The sequence below is a fragment of the Podarcis melisellensis genome (genome assembly GCF_964234715.1).
Source record: "Podarcis melisellensis genome assembly, chromosome: 2".
Lineage (NCBI taxonomy): Eukaryota > Metazoa > Chordata > Lepidosauria > Squamata > Lacertidae > Podarcis > Podarcis melisellensis.
In genome coordinates this window covers 76,574,542-76,590,401 of record NC_138529.1, presented here as the reverse complement: position 1 = coordinate 76,590,401, position 15,860 = coordinate 76,574,542, and the positions used below count along the sequence as shown (strand labels likewise).

The following is a 15,860-nucleotide window of genomic DNA, read 5'->3' as shown; positions in this document are numbered from 1 at the left end:
TTACAGAATTGTGATTTGCTACTCCCAGCACACCTATAATTGAATTCCAAAGCCATAAAATCACTGGGATCAAACCGGTTCAGATAGCCCTTATCAGGGCCTCCTTTTTCTTGACATATTTCTTATGTAACCGTTCTTCTTTTTATAGATTCATTTGCTTTAGTTACAAATTAACTCTGGAATGGACTCTCCCATAGACTAAATACTACAATCATCTTTTTGAATACTACATAAAAGAACCCAAACTTTAGAACACCAACGTATAAATTTCAAAGAAACGGAGAACTCTACACTTATCTGCGTACAGGCTTAGACGCTTTTAGAGGTGTTGTGGAGGTTAGAAGCTGAAAATGGTGAAATAAAAAGTGCTCTTTTTCATAAAACTATGAAATTGGACTGCAGCCCTTGCCCAAGTCTGAAATTTACTAAATGCAAAATCTTTATTGATTTAAATGATATTCTAGTTCTGCTCAAATACATAAACCTAGGAACACATCTGGACAAGATAAATCCTCCTTCTCAATAAGGCCAATATACCCTCCCAAAATATATGAGGGCATCTCTGCTCCTTCCACCACCCCTGCTCTGCCCCTGTTGCTCTTGCATAGTGCAGGTACACATCTGCCCAAGTAAAGCCAAAGCCCAACGCATGAGAAAGTTTCATGAGATGCACAGGTATACAAAATCAGAAGCACTTTCTCTAATTTTCTTTTTTAAAAATCGTATTGATTTTCAGATAAGCAAGAAGTTTGACAAATATTAAAGCTGTACAATATGCTTATGACCTCACTCTCGCTATGTTGTTATATATTGTATTTTACTTTGGGGTGGGGAATTGTTCCTTTTCTAAACTTTTCCTTTTAAGCTTCTTGCCTTATACAGCATATCAGTCCCAAGCAGACTTTGATTTGCTGGACTTTGGGGCCAAATTAAAAGTGAGGTCACTGCATTTGGGGAGCTTCCCGACCACCAACACACTGCTGCAGCCCTAATGCTGATGGTCCCCTCTTCTAAAAGCTGCTATTAATCGTATACAATATTTGTGTGGTTAAAATTCTAAGCCTACACATGTTCTACTCCGCAACTAAAAACAGCTCTGGGTTGCAGCCAGGTCTCATTCAGCCTTACTTTTTGCAACAACAGCGAAGCACAACAAATAGTTTGGACCCAAGATATCTGAACACTGTTCAAATACATTTTATCCCAAGGTAACGATGCAGAAATATATCCAAACTATATCAGTCTTATTGAAAACTATTACCTTGCTCAGTATGTGCCATGACATCTCTCAGTCTTCCTCTCTCTATTCTTTCCCCAACCATTTGCAAAATCCAGCTTTGTTCCCTCACCCTAATTTATAGCTCCCAACTGAAGCTGCTTATTGTTTGACATTGTGCTACTGGTTTATCAATCTGTTCTTACAGTTTTTGGAGAATCTTATACTTGATAAATAGCTTGTTGTTTCTATCTGCACTATTATCTTCTATATGAGGCCTCCAGCCTTCTTTGTTTTGTCTTTGCAAAATAATGGTATTTTAGCAGGATAAGCAAAGGGAAAGAGGCTTCAGCCGTCAAAGCAAGCCATCATTATGAACTCGAGCAGAAGCTGCAGGATTTCTTCACTAAGGCAACATATTACTTACATTAGCAACATGCCTAAGATTTTAAATTTAAGTTATTAGTTTGTCATCTTGAATTCTTATTGCTTTTAATGCCAAACTTTGCTGATCCTGTCTCTTACCAGTTCGGAACTACTACAGGATAAGATATAAATATAAGGTGCAGATTTCTAAATACACAGAGAGGCTCCCTCAGAATGCAAATACCTATTGTACCTTTTCTTTAAGAATCCAGAAAATAGAACTGTTGGACCACAAAACGTTCCTAGAGTCAGCTAGGTTGGGGGAGGGAGTTGCTATACAGTGCTATACAGTGGTACCTCAGGCTAAGTACTTAATTCATTCCGGAGGTCCGTTCTTAACCTGAAACTGTTCTTAACCTGAAGCACCACTTTAGCTAATGGGGCCTCCTGCTGCCGCCGCGCCACCGGAGCACAATTTCTGTTCTCATCCTGAAGCAAAGTTCTTAACCTGAAGCACTATTTCTGGGTTAGCGGAGTCTGTAACCTGAAGCGTATGTAATCCGAGGTACCACTGTACTATATAGAATCATAGAGTTGGAAGGAACCATGAGGACCATCTAGTCCAACCCCCTGAAATGCAGGAGCTCAAACTCATGCTCTCATGCTCTAATAACTGAACTATCATTGGCCTAATAATATGGGGATGTTTAAGCTGGGAGGAAAGCACAAGGGACACATTTCCCCTTCCCCACTCTCCTAATCGCATTATACTCAGTCCAATATCATGCACAAAGCAGCCCTGAAATACATTTTTACATTAAGGCCATGGTTAAATGATATAAATCATAACTAGGCATTATGTCTGCACAGATCCATGGCCCTTGCATGCAATCTCTTCCCTCCTCTCTTCCCAGCTTGCCAAAATTAAACCAGGAAATGTTTATTAAAAAAAACACGTGGCTATGTGAAAACTGGGAAACAACAGACACGAGGTTTGGAACAAACCAGCATTTTCAACCTACTTCAAATCCTCAGGAAGGGAGAAGGAAAGAAACTGCAGACATGAGCACAAAGATTCCTAACACCTCAGTTTATTAAGTCATGATATGACCATCCAAACACAGCCTCTGTCTCTCTGCAAGTCTTCACCTTCAGCTGCTATAAGACTAGCAAAATGGTATAAAATTATGTAGCTGATTAGGCACCCTTGGATGCCACTGAGCAAACTGGTGCACATGAAACACACACACACACACACACACACACACACACACACACCTCACTGATAAATGAGCTATAATATGCAACTGATAGCAGGGATGGAGCATGTAATCTATTACTCCACATCCCATCTTGACCCCTGTTATATTATCTTCTGCCCAGTATCACTGGAAAATAATGGAAGTTATACATATTGCAGGAAGAGCAACAGCCTTCCCAAAGACTAATATTCTGTTGCTTTCACAACATGTACTAAAAATTCCAGACATTGCCAGATGTGGGCATATTTCAAGAGCAGACTGGTTTGGGGGAACGGTTCCAAGGCAACCTCTGAGATTTTTTTCCTCTTTCATTTTAATATATACTCTAAAAATACTAACACAATTAACTTTTAAAACCTCTCCACCACACACTTCCAAATTCTTCCCCTCAGCTCCTGTGCGAACCCTTCTCCCTATAGTCATCTAGAAACACTTTCAGTTTCTGCTTCTTCCACAAAATTCAGCCAGCGTCCCAGAACTCGTGTCTTAACACAGTTAATCCCATCTTATTTTGCATTCTGAAAAATAATGTATACAAAATATGCTGAAAACAATATGCCTCCTATGTCTCAGAGCAAAGATATCGCAAATATTCCTAAATACTGCGAACACAGAACATATCATAGGCTTTGCAAATTCCTGCCAGCCATCCCGTGCATTTTTCTGCATGGAGAAGCGCTTCTTGTTTGGAAAACAACGTTTTTTAAAAAAAACATTAAACAAAGATAAGGCACTTGGAAAGACTTTCTAAATCATCACTTGAACTTTCGCCTACATAGAACCAGCATCCTGTCAGTCAGAAATGAATGGAAAGATGTGCACATGACTTTCACAACCACAACATTACATCACATCATACAGTGGGTGCAACAGTGAATGATGCATGGGATCAGCTGTTTAATGCGGCGTCTGCAACTCTCTGCCACTATAGAAAAACTGTATTCGTGAATAAAATGAGACAGAAATAAATGTAGGAATAATGCTTCTGCAGAAGCTAATTCAGGAATTAGCACTTTTAGGTGATGACACACAGAACATTGAACATAGTGTTTATTGCATTCATGTCCCACTTTTTTGTCCATGGTTCACTCCTCTTCTCAGTTAATCCATACAACAACCCATTGAGGTACGATAAGAGGCTGTGGCTGGTCCAAGGTCACCCAGTGAGCTTCATGATTTGAGTGGGGATTTGAACCCTGATCTTCCAGGTCCTAGTCTGACACTCTAACCACTACACCACATCTTAGCTGTCAACCTTTCCCTTTTCTTGTGAGGAATTCTATTTGGAATAAGGGAATTTCCCTTTTAAAAAGGGAAACATTGACAGCTATGCACCACATTGGCTTCCTAGATTATTTCTTTTATGCCATGAGCTAAACTAAGTAAATAAATAAATATGGGGAAAGCAAAATGTTACTTGGAGAAGGATCTGAAATATATTCCTTGAAGAGTGAATTTCTTTTATTCTGGATAGTTTTATTTGATGTTTTCATATATTGTAAACCACTTTAAGATTTTTTTCTTTAAAATATAAAGTGGTATAGAAATGAAATTATTATTAATAATAATAATAATAGTGATCAAAAAGAGGTTTAAAAAAGATCAGGATGATGGGTTTCAAAGAGAAAGTATTGGTAGCACAGCATAATGAAATGGATGTGAATTATAGAACACAAATACATAGATCATTATACATTTATGAGTATATCTTCCATGTGTTTTATTTCACTTATATACTGTTTTTCAGTATATAAGTAGTTATGATTATATTAAACCAGAACATCATCACCAACAAAAAGAGTTACTGCCAGACAGGAATTCAACAACCAGGTTGGACTGAACTAACAGAAAAAAACTGAATATTGGGGGAATATTTTAAATTCATTGTGAGGATCGCTAGCTTTCTTTCTTTCCAATCTGGTGATATAAAATAGTATAGGAACATGGTGCCTAACCTAACCCAAAAAAGTAAAGGATAATGGAAGATAGCCCAGCTCTAATACACTTACTTGGAAGTAAACCCCACTGAACTCAGTGAGATTTATATCCAAGAAGACATGCATAGTACTGCACAGCAAATCAAAGTGATGAAGGTGTAAGCATTTTAGTTATAAAGGTTTGAATGCACTCAGGTTTTCCCAGATGCCTCACAAAAGGTTAAGGCGGGGAGAAAGATTAGCAACCAGAGGTAATTTCATGAAATATGTGGTTGATATATTGACTACCAGCACTATCAAGCAGTCAGTTATCACATTAAGTAGTACACAACCCACTCAGCATCATATAGCCATCGGCAGCTGAAATCTCTGGGCTCACTCAACACTGATAGATAATAATTAGCCCATGGCCAGCACGGAAGGCAGCTGTTACTATATTTTGGAACTTAAGTGTTTTTCGGTCTTGGTGTTTTTACTGCATATTTTCTCATGTACTTTAAAATGCGGAAGGCGATTCATAACAATAAATAAATAAATAAATAAATTTTGTTATCAGTGTGGATTTCTGAGTTACGAAAGACTGGTGTTCTGGCCAGAATAGTTATTTCAAAATATGTCAGGTCTTGTCTCAGTTTTCATCCTCAATCCACGCAGGAACAGCAGGATCATACTGAAGAATGAATAATAAAGTTTTATCATAAGAGATTCTTGGAAGGACGGAACTCTGCTTTTAAAAACACAGTATGAACTTCCGGTCTTATGCTTATTATACTCATGAGCAAGGCTCACTAATTGTTCTGGGACTCACTGGTTGTTATTGGAAAAAGGATATCAACTTTTCCCGTTGATGGGTTCAGAATCTACATGCATGTGTTTGATGTTTCATAAGATACAGCACACTACGAGAAACTAACAATCAAACACAAAACCCAGGACCTCATAGTTAGTAGAGTGACCCAAGTGTTAACTTTTAACAACCTAGTCCTACAAATATGGTCCACAGTATCTGGCCGTACTGCTGGTTTGTGTCATCCAACAACTGTAGCAGTTAAGTACTAAGTCCTTATTTTGCTGGAGCAGCAAGCCTGGGAATCAATTAAAAACTTAAGTTCTGTTCATAGAATCATAGTATATAAAGTTGGAAGGGACCCTGGGGGTCATTTCAATAAGGTTTGAGCTTAGCTAGCTCCCTCTCACTGTAGACTTCCAAAAAGAAATAACTGCCATGGGGAGGGAGGGTCTTGTGCAAATAAATATTAGAAAATGTGTGTCACCTTTTCCTTAAGCTCCTAATACAGATAATCAAAGTGCTTGGGCTGTAAAACCTGTTCTTCTGACCATCACTGCTTCAATTATCAGCCAGTTACAAAAGCCAGTAATTAACATTTTTCTTTTCATATCACCTGGCTTGAAGTAACAAACAGCCTTGTGTTATTAAGATCCGAATCTCTTTCACAATTTTGATGCAAAAAGGACCCAAAAAGCATTATTTGAAACGATAATTTAGAATATATATGGAATATTCAAGAAGCTACAGAATATCATATGTTCAAAAAACAACAACCAAAAAACCCCCCACATCTCACTGCCAAGGTGCTTAAAGAAGTCCTACACTTCCCAACATTTATATACCCTATAGCAGGGGTAATCTACATTTTGGGAGAATAACTGTCCCAGTGCAGCATTGTGACATAAGAAAGCCTTTCCCTGGGGAAAAAATGAAGTGCACTGCATTGACAAAAGCACATATTTTGCATGCATAAGGCTCCAATGCATGCGTTTCAAGGACCAGAGCTGGGAATGATCTCTGCCTGAGTCCCTGAAGAGCACCTGTCAGAATACTGAGGTCAACTAATAAATACTCTGATTCAGTATGTAAGTCAGCTCCTGATAGCATTGGTGTGGTGCTCACTTCAAAGCCAAGCAGGAAGTGCATTCAATTCCTACAATTTTGTTCAGTAGTTCAGTATGTCTCAACTGTATCTGCTTTCTAGTATATACAGCTAGACGAGAAGTGTTACCACTTTGGAAGAAGAAGAGTTTGGATTTGATATCCCGCTTTATCACTACCCTAAGGAGTCTCAAAGCGGCTAACAATCTCCTTTCCCTTCGTCCCCCACAACAAACACTCTGTGAGATGAGTGGGGCTGAGAGACCTCAAAGAAGTTTGACCAGCCCAAGGTCACCCAGCAGCTGCATGTGGAGGAGCGGGGAATCGAACCCAGTTCTCCAGATTACGAGTCCACTGCTCTTAACCACTACACCACACTGACTCTCAGTGCCCTCAATCTTTCCCACCATCAGGGTTTTTTCCAGGGAGTCTTCTCTTCTCATGATGTGGCCTTCCAGTGAGCACTCAGGGCTGATTTCCTTCAGAAATCAATAAATCAAAAGCATCAATTCTTTGGCGATCAGCCTTCTTTATAGTCCAGCTCTCACTGGACCATCTATTATTATTTTTAAAATCATCCCACCTCCCTGCATATAGAAAAATGCTGTATCTGGATGAAGCCCTGAGAGGTTCCTTTTGTTTGTGCAGTGAGATTTAAAACAAACAAACAAACAAACAAACAAACAAACAAACAAACAAACACACACAGTGGCATTCAACTTGTATGTGAACTGACCTATAAGCTGAAGTGACATAGTTTAGGAAAAGCCTCATTACTTGATTCTCCAGCTATCTAGGAACAGGTTTTTATTCTCAACAGTTTCTAATGGGTTTTAAAGGATGCATTCAGAGAAATATAGCTGGAAGAACCATGGCTGAATATTTTCCTGTTCAACAGGAATGAAGATCAAGAGAAACCTACAGTTATCCCTCTCAGACATGAGAAAGAATAAAGGAATCCCAGATCCTCAGGCAATTTGTTATCATCACTGCTGAGCTGTAAAACAGCATGAGAAAACTTATTTTACAATCCTCCACACCTATGAATATATTTGACCACTCTGCTACAACAAGACAGTGGTTTGATGACCAACAGACAGCAGAAACTATTCTAACCTGCAAATGTGTTACATACATTAATCTAAATATTACTCACTCTCCAAAGCTGTATTCCTGTCTAGAATCACCGCCACTCCCGCCAAATGCCAAATAATACAACATGAAAACATAGATTCCTCACTGAAAATATTTCAGAGTATCTAAATATTAAAAATATTGCTCAATTCAATCAGAATAATTTAAATAGATACACTGGAGGGATTTAAAACAAAACAAAACAAAAAGAACTTTTGGTTTGGGTCATAGTAAGGAAGGAAGGACAGAAGGGGCACATAGAATACTCGGGAACAGCAACAGATATATAGTGGTACCTCGGGTTACATATGCTTCAGGTTACATACGCTTCAGGTTACAGACTCTGCTAACCCAGAAATAGTACCTCAGGTTAAGAATTTTGCTTCAGGATGAGAACAGAAATCGTGCTCCAGCGGCGTGGCAGCAGCAGGAGGCCCCATTAGCTAAAGTGGTGCTTCAGGTTAAGAACAGTTTCAGGTTAAGAACGGACCTCCGGAACGAATTAAGTACTTAACCTGAGGTACCACTGTATAAAGCAGCTGGACGGGGCCATGATAAGAGACTGGCACCTTTGATGGATGCACATTAAAATGGAAAAGCATTACTTTCCTGTGATTTTTGAACTTTCGCAGAACCAGAATGCACACAGACTTCTGTCTCCAACTATGCATCAAACTACATAAGACAGCAACTTCTATGATATCCCCATTTAAAAACAAATAAAAACAAATAAAAACAACAACAAAACAACAATAAAACACAGGAGGTTGGAACAGGGAGTGGGGGGACGGACCCTTCACTTCTCCACTTCTCCAAATTCTACAACCCCCACCCACAAGCTGCTTTGCTCACCACCTGGAAGTGGGAGGGGGGACAGGGTCCTCAGAAACCTTTTCCCCATGAGTGGAAAAGTGGTTGAAGGGGCATGTGAAGCGGTCAAACTGCAGAGAGTGAAAGGGTTAAGCCACCCCTCCCCAGTAGCTTCCAGTAGTTGCTCTGTGGCTAGAAAACTGCATTTGGTCTGGAGGAAGAATCTCAGGGCTGGTCATATCAGCGGCCCTATGAAACTCGGACACGCCACATCAGGGACGTGCGTGTGCTGTGAGGTGTGGCGGCGGGCGGGGGGGGGGGGAGCCTGCATCCAATCCTATTCTCGAAACCCCTATTACAGCAATGGACAACCGAGTTCATCTCTGAGGGTTAGATCAGAAGATACAATAAGCCACAGGCCATGGCTAATCTGAATTTCTTTCCCCCCTGAAATTAACATAACTCACATAGCACTGTCACCATGGATGCCAAAGTAGAGTACAAATGTATTTATTCAAAATATATTTATTTCGGCAGAAAAACAAAACCTGATGAGAGACAGCTTATCGCAGATTTAAACATCACAGCCAGAATATTCACATCACCTCAGACACAAGTCCTTTCAATGGAAACTCCTCATATGCTGGCCTGCAGCAGTGTGTGTTTGTGTGATAGGCACACCAGTGTGAATCATTCCTTAGTTTCGACTCAAGATTTATCGTTCTATCTGTGGTAGTTTTGCTATGCCAAAAAAACCAAACCCCAATACTGTTACAATAATGAATAGATGGACCAAAGCTTTCTCCTCCTTTTTTTTTTTTTTTAAAAAAAACATTGCTAATTATCAACCAGCAATGTAGCAAGTAAATGACTTGTTGTTCAGTAAGATGGGACTTTGGGATTCGTAGTATTGAATTCATAGACTTTGTCCTGGCTCTGTAAAGACTGCCTGGTATGCAGATGATCTGCTTAGTCATGAGGAAAAGAGGTGGCTTCGGCATGTCTGTGGACCATCACCAGTCCATCGATTGATTTTAGGAGTTCATGAGCCTAATGAGTCAGGTAGCTCAGCTGGTAGAGCCTTAGACTCTAAATCACTGGGTTGTGAGTTCAAGCCCCCCATGTTGGGAAAAAGATTCCTGCATTGGACTAGAATGAAATCTCGGGGTCCTTTCCAGCTCTGTGATTCTATGAGCCAGATGTTTTATCTAGCTGAAAAAGACTGATGGGGTGTTAACCCTTCAAAAGGCTCTTACACACTGCCACACACTATTGCATTTCACAAACCAATGCAGGCTTGCTGGCAAAGTTGCATGCTGTGGTGCAGCTTCACACTGTACATTCTCTAATAGCAGCTACACATAGCAGTTCCTGTAAGGCTATAATATTGTTCAGTCACAGACATCTTCATTAATAATAATAATGATGATGATGATGATGACTACCACTACTATTTCCTATTTTCTGTGGCTTCATGGTACTGCAAATGGTTTAAGTATGTGTGGGGCAGTAGATAAGCATAGTATTCTAACCTTAGAAACATAGGTTCACAATACTGGAAGCCATTATTCCTTCGCATCAATGTGAAATTGCCCAAACCAAATTTGCTATTTGAAGAAGAAGAAGAAGAGTTTGGATTTGATATCCCGCCTTTCACTCCCTTTAAGGAGTCTCAAAGCGGCTAACATTCTCCTTTCCCTTCCTCCCCCACAACAAACACTCTGTGAGGTGAGTGGGGCTGAGAGACTTCAGAGAAGTGTGACTAGCCCAAGGTCACCCAGCAGCTGCATGCGGAGGAGCGGGGAATCGAACTCGGTTCTACAGATTACGAGTCCACTGCTATGAGTTATGAGACTACCGCTCATATGAGCTATGAGACTACCGCTCTTAACCACTACACCACACTATTACTCAGTGTGTATACAGGCACAATTGTCATTTACAAATATCAGCCTTTTTTGCAGCAGATGATTTCTATGTATATTATAAGAAATAAATATTTGTGACCACTGACCCATATGTCTGTTGAGGGAAAGTACCTATTAACACTGACTTTGGCATATTAAATGACTGTGCAAATCTCCCCTAGATTTCTGATTGTTGTGAAACTATTATATTCTATTCCAAAGGTGTTTTTTTATGTACGGTATGAGGAGGAGATAAATACTTCACTCCTCTCAGTCCCTTTGCATGTGTCCAAAGGATTACAAGCATGTGCTGCAGATTTTATTTCCTTTCTCCTAAGAGAAAGCCTTCAGGATCACACCAGGAGCTGCTTTTTAATGCCACACAGAAAAAAAGAAAGAAACAAAAAAGCTTTTGATGATGGTGGTGGGATGGAAGTCTCTGTTTCAACACAAAACATATAACTTCCCCTGTGCATTTCTGGGCTGCAGCCACTTTTTAATAATAATAATAATAATAATAATAATAGGGAGGATGTAGTGTGCCATACTTTGTGAGACTATATTAGTTGATTACTTCCTAATTCCTGCAGTAGCAATTAATTCCAATCATAATTCATTTTTCAAACCTTGTATATATATCTCAAGGTGCAGAAGTAAAAGTTGCAGTAACATCTCTTTAACTCAATCTGTGATGGAAACTTTGTGACTTGAGAAAGTGCAAAGAAGTTTCAAGGAAGCAATACTAGCCCTTGACACGAGTAGCTTAGGTAATGGGTACTACTGCAGAGTCCACTCAGTTCATTCTGATAAACCACTTCAGTTACCATCTTAAAACAGTTTGTACAATGGAAACTGCTATTGAAACAACAGCAAAACCAACTATTCAGAGTGTATGTGTGTTCAGTCGTGTGTACTTTGCTGAATTAGTGCAAAAGGTGTAGATGCTTGAGGGAGTGAGCTTGTCAAATCATAGAATCATAGAGCTGGAAGGAAAGCAGGCATGCATCAGCACAGAAGCAAATGTTATCATTTGGCCAGGGCACACCCACATATCAGTCAATGGGACTGATCAATTTTTGCAAGTCAAAAAGTGTTGAGTCTCACAGATTGAGCCTCTGAAATCAACAGAATGAATGCTGGTCCACAAGTCACTTTAAACCACAGTTAAATTATGGTTTAATGGTGAATGGTACTCCTCTCCTACTCCTGCTGCCACACTGCTGAGAGTTAAAGCCATGGTTTGATTTAGTTTTATGTGTGTACAGTTTGTTTCTTTCCAAACTAAACAGGCTCCAGTGTAATGCCAAGCCAAACCATGACTTAGCCTTCTGCAGCTAAGCTTAACTGTTGTAGGTATAAAGATCGGATAATTCTGAGTTAGTTATTTAGAACGGTGATCTTCAGCAAACTTACTGAGAAATTCAATTTGAAAGTCAATATACTTATCCCAGAACTACCATCCTATGCACACTTAGCTCAGGATACTTCTGACTAAACATGAACCAAACATGAGCTATAAGTTGATTTTGGATTAGAGTGTTTGAATCAAATTTACTGCAAGATATGTATTTCTGTGGCTCAGTTTGCACATAGCATTTTTCATGTGCACAGATAGTCTTATACATGTCTACTCAGAAATAAGTGCCATTAAGTGAGATGGGACTTGCTTCCATGTAAGTATAGGATTGCAGCCTAAGTATAGAAAAAATGCAAAAAAACCCTCACCCCTCTGCCTTCATGTATAAAAAAGAGTACAAATGTTTATTATGCCACAGCTTACATAGGAACCAAGTGATTGCCTTAACTTTGTAATTAAATTGATTTCAGTGTGGACACGTGCTCCCATTTTTCACAAACAACTTTGTGGATATAATGGAACATACATTTGTGTAGAGTATCTATACCCTAACTATGCATCAGAGCTGCTATGGAACTTTTTGAAAAGTCTTGAAAAGCCAACATGAGACATACCTTAAGAATAATGTTCCAGCGTGGGAACAAACAGTAGGATATGCTGGCTATCAACAATAAACCCATTTTCACTCACTTGTCAATAACATGGCGATAACATTGGCTGCAATTTTATGTTCCTTTTCATGCTCTTGCTCACATTAAGAACTTTCACACATGGCACAACTGGTGGGAGAGTTTTTCAACTGTGTTTTTCTAGCTTCACAAGGGGAAACAGTCTCAGCCCAAGACAGCCAGTCTCTGGTGTAATGATCACTTTGACAGCTCACATTAAATAGGTGATTCACAAATTAACGTGAGCATAGCTCTGTTGATATCACTGCACCCTAAACTCTTCCTCCCCCAGAATGCTGAGTTGCACAGATCTTCTTTTTTTAAAAAGACTTTGTTAAATTCCAAATTTATTGTTTGAAAAGGTGCTCAGATGGTATCCAACCTAGGTAATTTCAGAGTAGAAATTACCAACAGAAATAGACCCAACTTAAGTCATGTTTGTTAATTTAAGTACCGGTAGGTCTTCTCTAACACCAGTTGCAAGCCATATGTTTCTGAACAGCAGTTGTTATGTCATCCATTATCATAACTCTTGTAGGGATAAGGACAGGAAATTTCAAGAGTATAATTTTTCATTAACAACCCTACATGTGAAGCTATCTGATTTTTCAGAAGCTGCCATCAAGAGCAATTACAGTTTTTACATGAGGGGCTCCAGGAAAAGAACAGTTTCCTCACCATATCACAACAATGCAAGGAGAAGAAACTGGTCCTCTGCCACAGCGGTATTAAATCATGACCTTGTTACCACGGTGGATCATAACTCACACATATTGCCTCAAAGTTACAACACTAACAGGAACTTGCAGTCTATAGTGTATACTGCCCTAGGGAGAAATGACAGTGGGAAACTTACAAAACACGCCTGCAGATTTGGGATATGACACCAAGGCATCATCTATTTCACAATGTATAATCTCTGTTGTGGCAGGATTATACTTGGAACCTCGCTCATGCTCCTTGCTGTGGTTTGGAAGGCAAAGAGAAAAAGTATGATTTAAAAAAAAAAATCCAGCAGAAGTTTCAGCTAAATGAGGAAACAAACTTTCTCCCTTTCTCATCATCTTGACTAAACACATTCATTAGCACCACAGGTAGAAGAGGTGCCCTCTGAGTTTTTAGCATCCCAGATGGTGGACAAGTTTCTGCAAACAAACTGTCCTGCATTATGGGCATATCCACCTGCTGCATAGACAAACGAAAGCTCACTTAATGCATCACCTCCAAAGAGCACTTATATGTATATATATAGCCCTTTCTTCCACATGATGAACGTAAACCACAGAGTTCTATAAGGATCACAGGCAGAATTCCTATCAAGAATGTGTTCTCAGTCCCATTACAGAGTGAGGAAGATACCTAGCTCAGACCTGATGCAAAGGCAGGCCACATGTGCCCATCACCAATAGAGGTCTGGGAGATTTTATTCCCCCCATTTTCCAAAGTCAGTACTTGCCAGTAAATCTTTTGCCATCACCTCTCCCTTTCTTATCTGTATCTAGATTCTATCCCATTGGATTTCTTTAACCTGTAATTAACCATTATTTAATAGGTGGTAGCATGGGCATAGCCAGGATATGTTGGGGGCAAGCTTCATGTTAGGAGGTGGTAGAACCTCAGTTCATTAAGCATTTTTATTAATTTACTTGATTGGGGGGGGCAGCTTCCCCCTGCCTCTCCTTGGCTATGCCCATGGGGAGCATGGTAGATGTGCCCATGGCAAAGACAAAAACACACTCAACACTCTGCCCGGGAACACAGAGACTTCTTCGCACTAAATGAGTTCAGGGTCTACTTCTGGACGTCATGTAAGTGATTCCCCAAGCCCTAGTGGCCCCCGACCCCAACCATACCTGCTCTTTTCAACCCCCCAGCCCACCCCTCAGAAACCTCAATCTCATTCCCTACAAAACTTTCTGAGAGCAAGTGAGTTCTGCTCTCCCAGACGACCATTCAGTATATAGGCAGCCTTCCCATTCCCCGCTCTCTCATCCCACAAGCCAAGTGTCCTGGAGCCCCACAGGGATGCCGCTGTCCACTCGTGCCCGTCTCAGCCCCACAAGCCCTTTGCGACGCGCAGCCTCCCTCCGTCCCTCTACAGACCCCAGGCACGCGCCCCCACGGATCGGGCGGGAATTCCCTGCAGCGTCACGCCGCCGCCAGACGCAGCCCCTCGGCAGGCAGGCGGGCGGGCAACGCCGCCCTCCCGTCCATCCACCCGCTTCCCGCCGCGCCGCCAGAGGCTCTGGCTGCCTCTCCGGCTCACACACCACTGACCTGGCGCTGTCAACTCGGCAGCAGGAGAAACTCTTCCCGTCTAGTGGCATGAACTCCCCCGCCCGGCCCGTCTAGGGACAGGCGCCGCCTCCCAGGGCTCACGGCGCCGCTGCCCCGCCCGCCGGCCAGCCCCGCGTCCCACCCACCCTCGGCGGCGCCCGTGTGGAGCTGGCCGGAGCGAGGCAGTTTGCGCCTGTCGGGCCAGGAGGAGGCGGCGCGGGGGGCGGAATGCCCACGGGGCCACGCGAGGCCCTTGTGTGGGAGGGAGGGCGCGCGCGCGCGTTTGGCGCGCCGTGTGCCGTGCAGGGCGCTGAGGGGCGAGGTGGCGCGGGCATCTGCTCTGCGAATGGGCTGGGGCTGGGGGGAATGAGTGGCCGTCGAGGCTGTCCCATGGCTCTTCTGTGGCCAAGCCCGAGAGGAGTGGACGCAGCGTGGCCCAAGGGAATAACGCGCGTGGCCGAGGTGCTGCCGCGTGGTCAGGCCATTGGCCCACCTTGCGCTGTGCTAACTGCACTGGCTGGCAGCGGCTCTGCAGTGGTTCCTGCGGAAGGTTCTCCTAGCCCTACCTGGAGATCAAACCGGGGACTTTTTTGCATCCATCCCTAATCTGCCCGCCTCTGTCCTGACTCCCTCAGTTCTCCACCAGGGGCAGGGGACCTTCGCTTGCTTGCTGGACCAAGAGAAATGGTGACTACTGCTCCTCAGGCCCAGGGGTCCGAGGTGGGGGTGGTGGGGGCTCCCCAACCTGCTGTGGCCAGAATTAGGGGGACAGTGAGTGGGGGCCAAAGAGCAGGTCCATTGGCTCGTCTTTCGCAGGAAGCTCTGCACTGGCAGCAGCTCCCCAAGGTTTCAGATAGGCACTTCTCCCTGACACACCTGGAAATCCTGAAAATTGAACCAAATGGAAGCACCCATGCACAAAAGAAGGCACAGCTGTGTTACCTTTCTCTGGATGGTGCAACAGTTGGGACTGGACGCGCCAAACCGGAGAGAATGGCTGTGGTTGCTCACTGTCTTGCTATCTGCCCACCCACC

At 42.1% G+C, this 15,860-nt stretch overlaps 1 protein-coding gene across 3 annotated transcripts in view; it reads right to left on the bottom strand.

Moving 5' to 3' along the window:
* The window catches only part of PPARG (peroxisome proliferator activated receptor gamma), a 62,657-nt gene extending 47,728 nt beyond the window's left edge, over positions 1–14,929 (bottom strand). Inside the window, exons 1-2 of one of the 3 annotated variants that reach the window (XM_081901221.1) lie at positions 14,652–14,771; positions 13,405–13,511 (exon numbers count right to left, since the gene is read on the bottom strand). The gene's annotated coding sequence lies outside the window, so the exon portion shown is untranslated. Of the gene's footprint in view, positions 1–13,404; positions 13,512–14,651; positions 14,779–14,825 lie in introns of those variants that run through there. The other 2 variants (XM_081901220.1, XM_081901222.1) reach the window with 2 other exon arrangements.
* Positions 14,930–15,860: the final 931 nt, after the last annotated feature.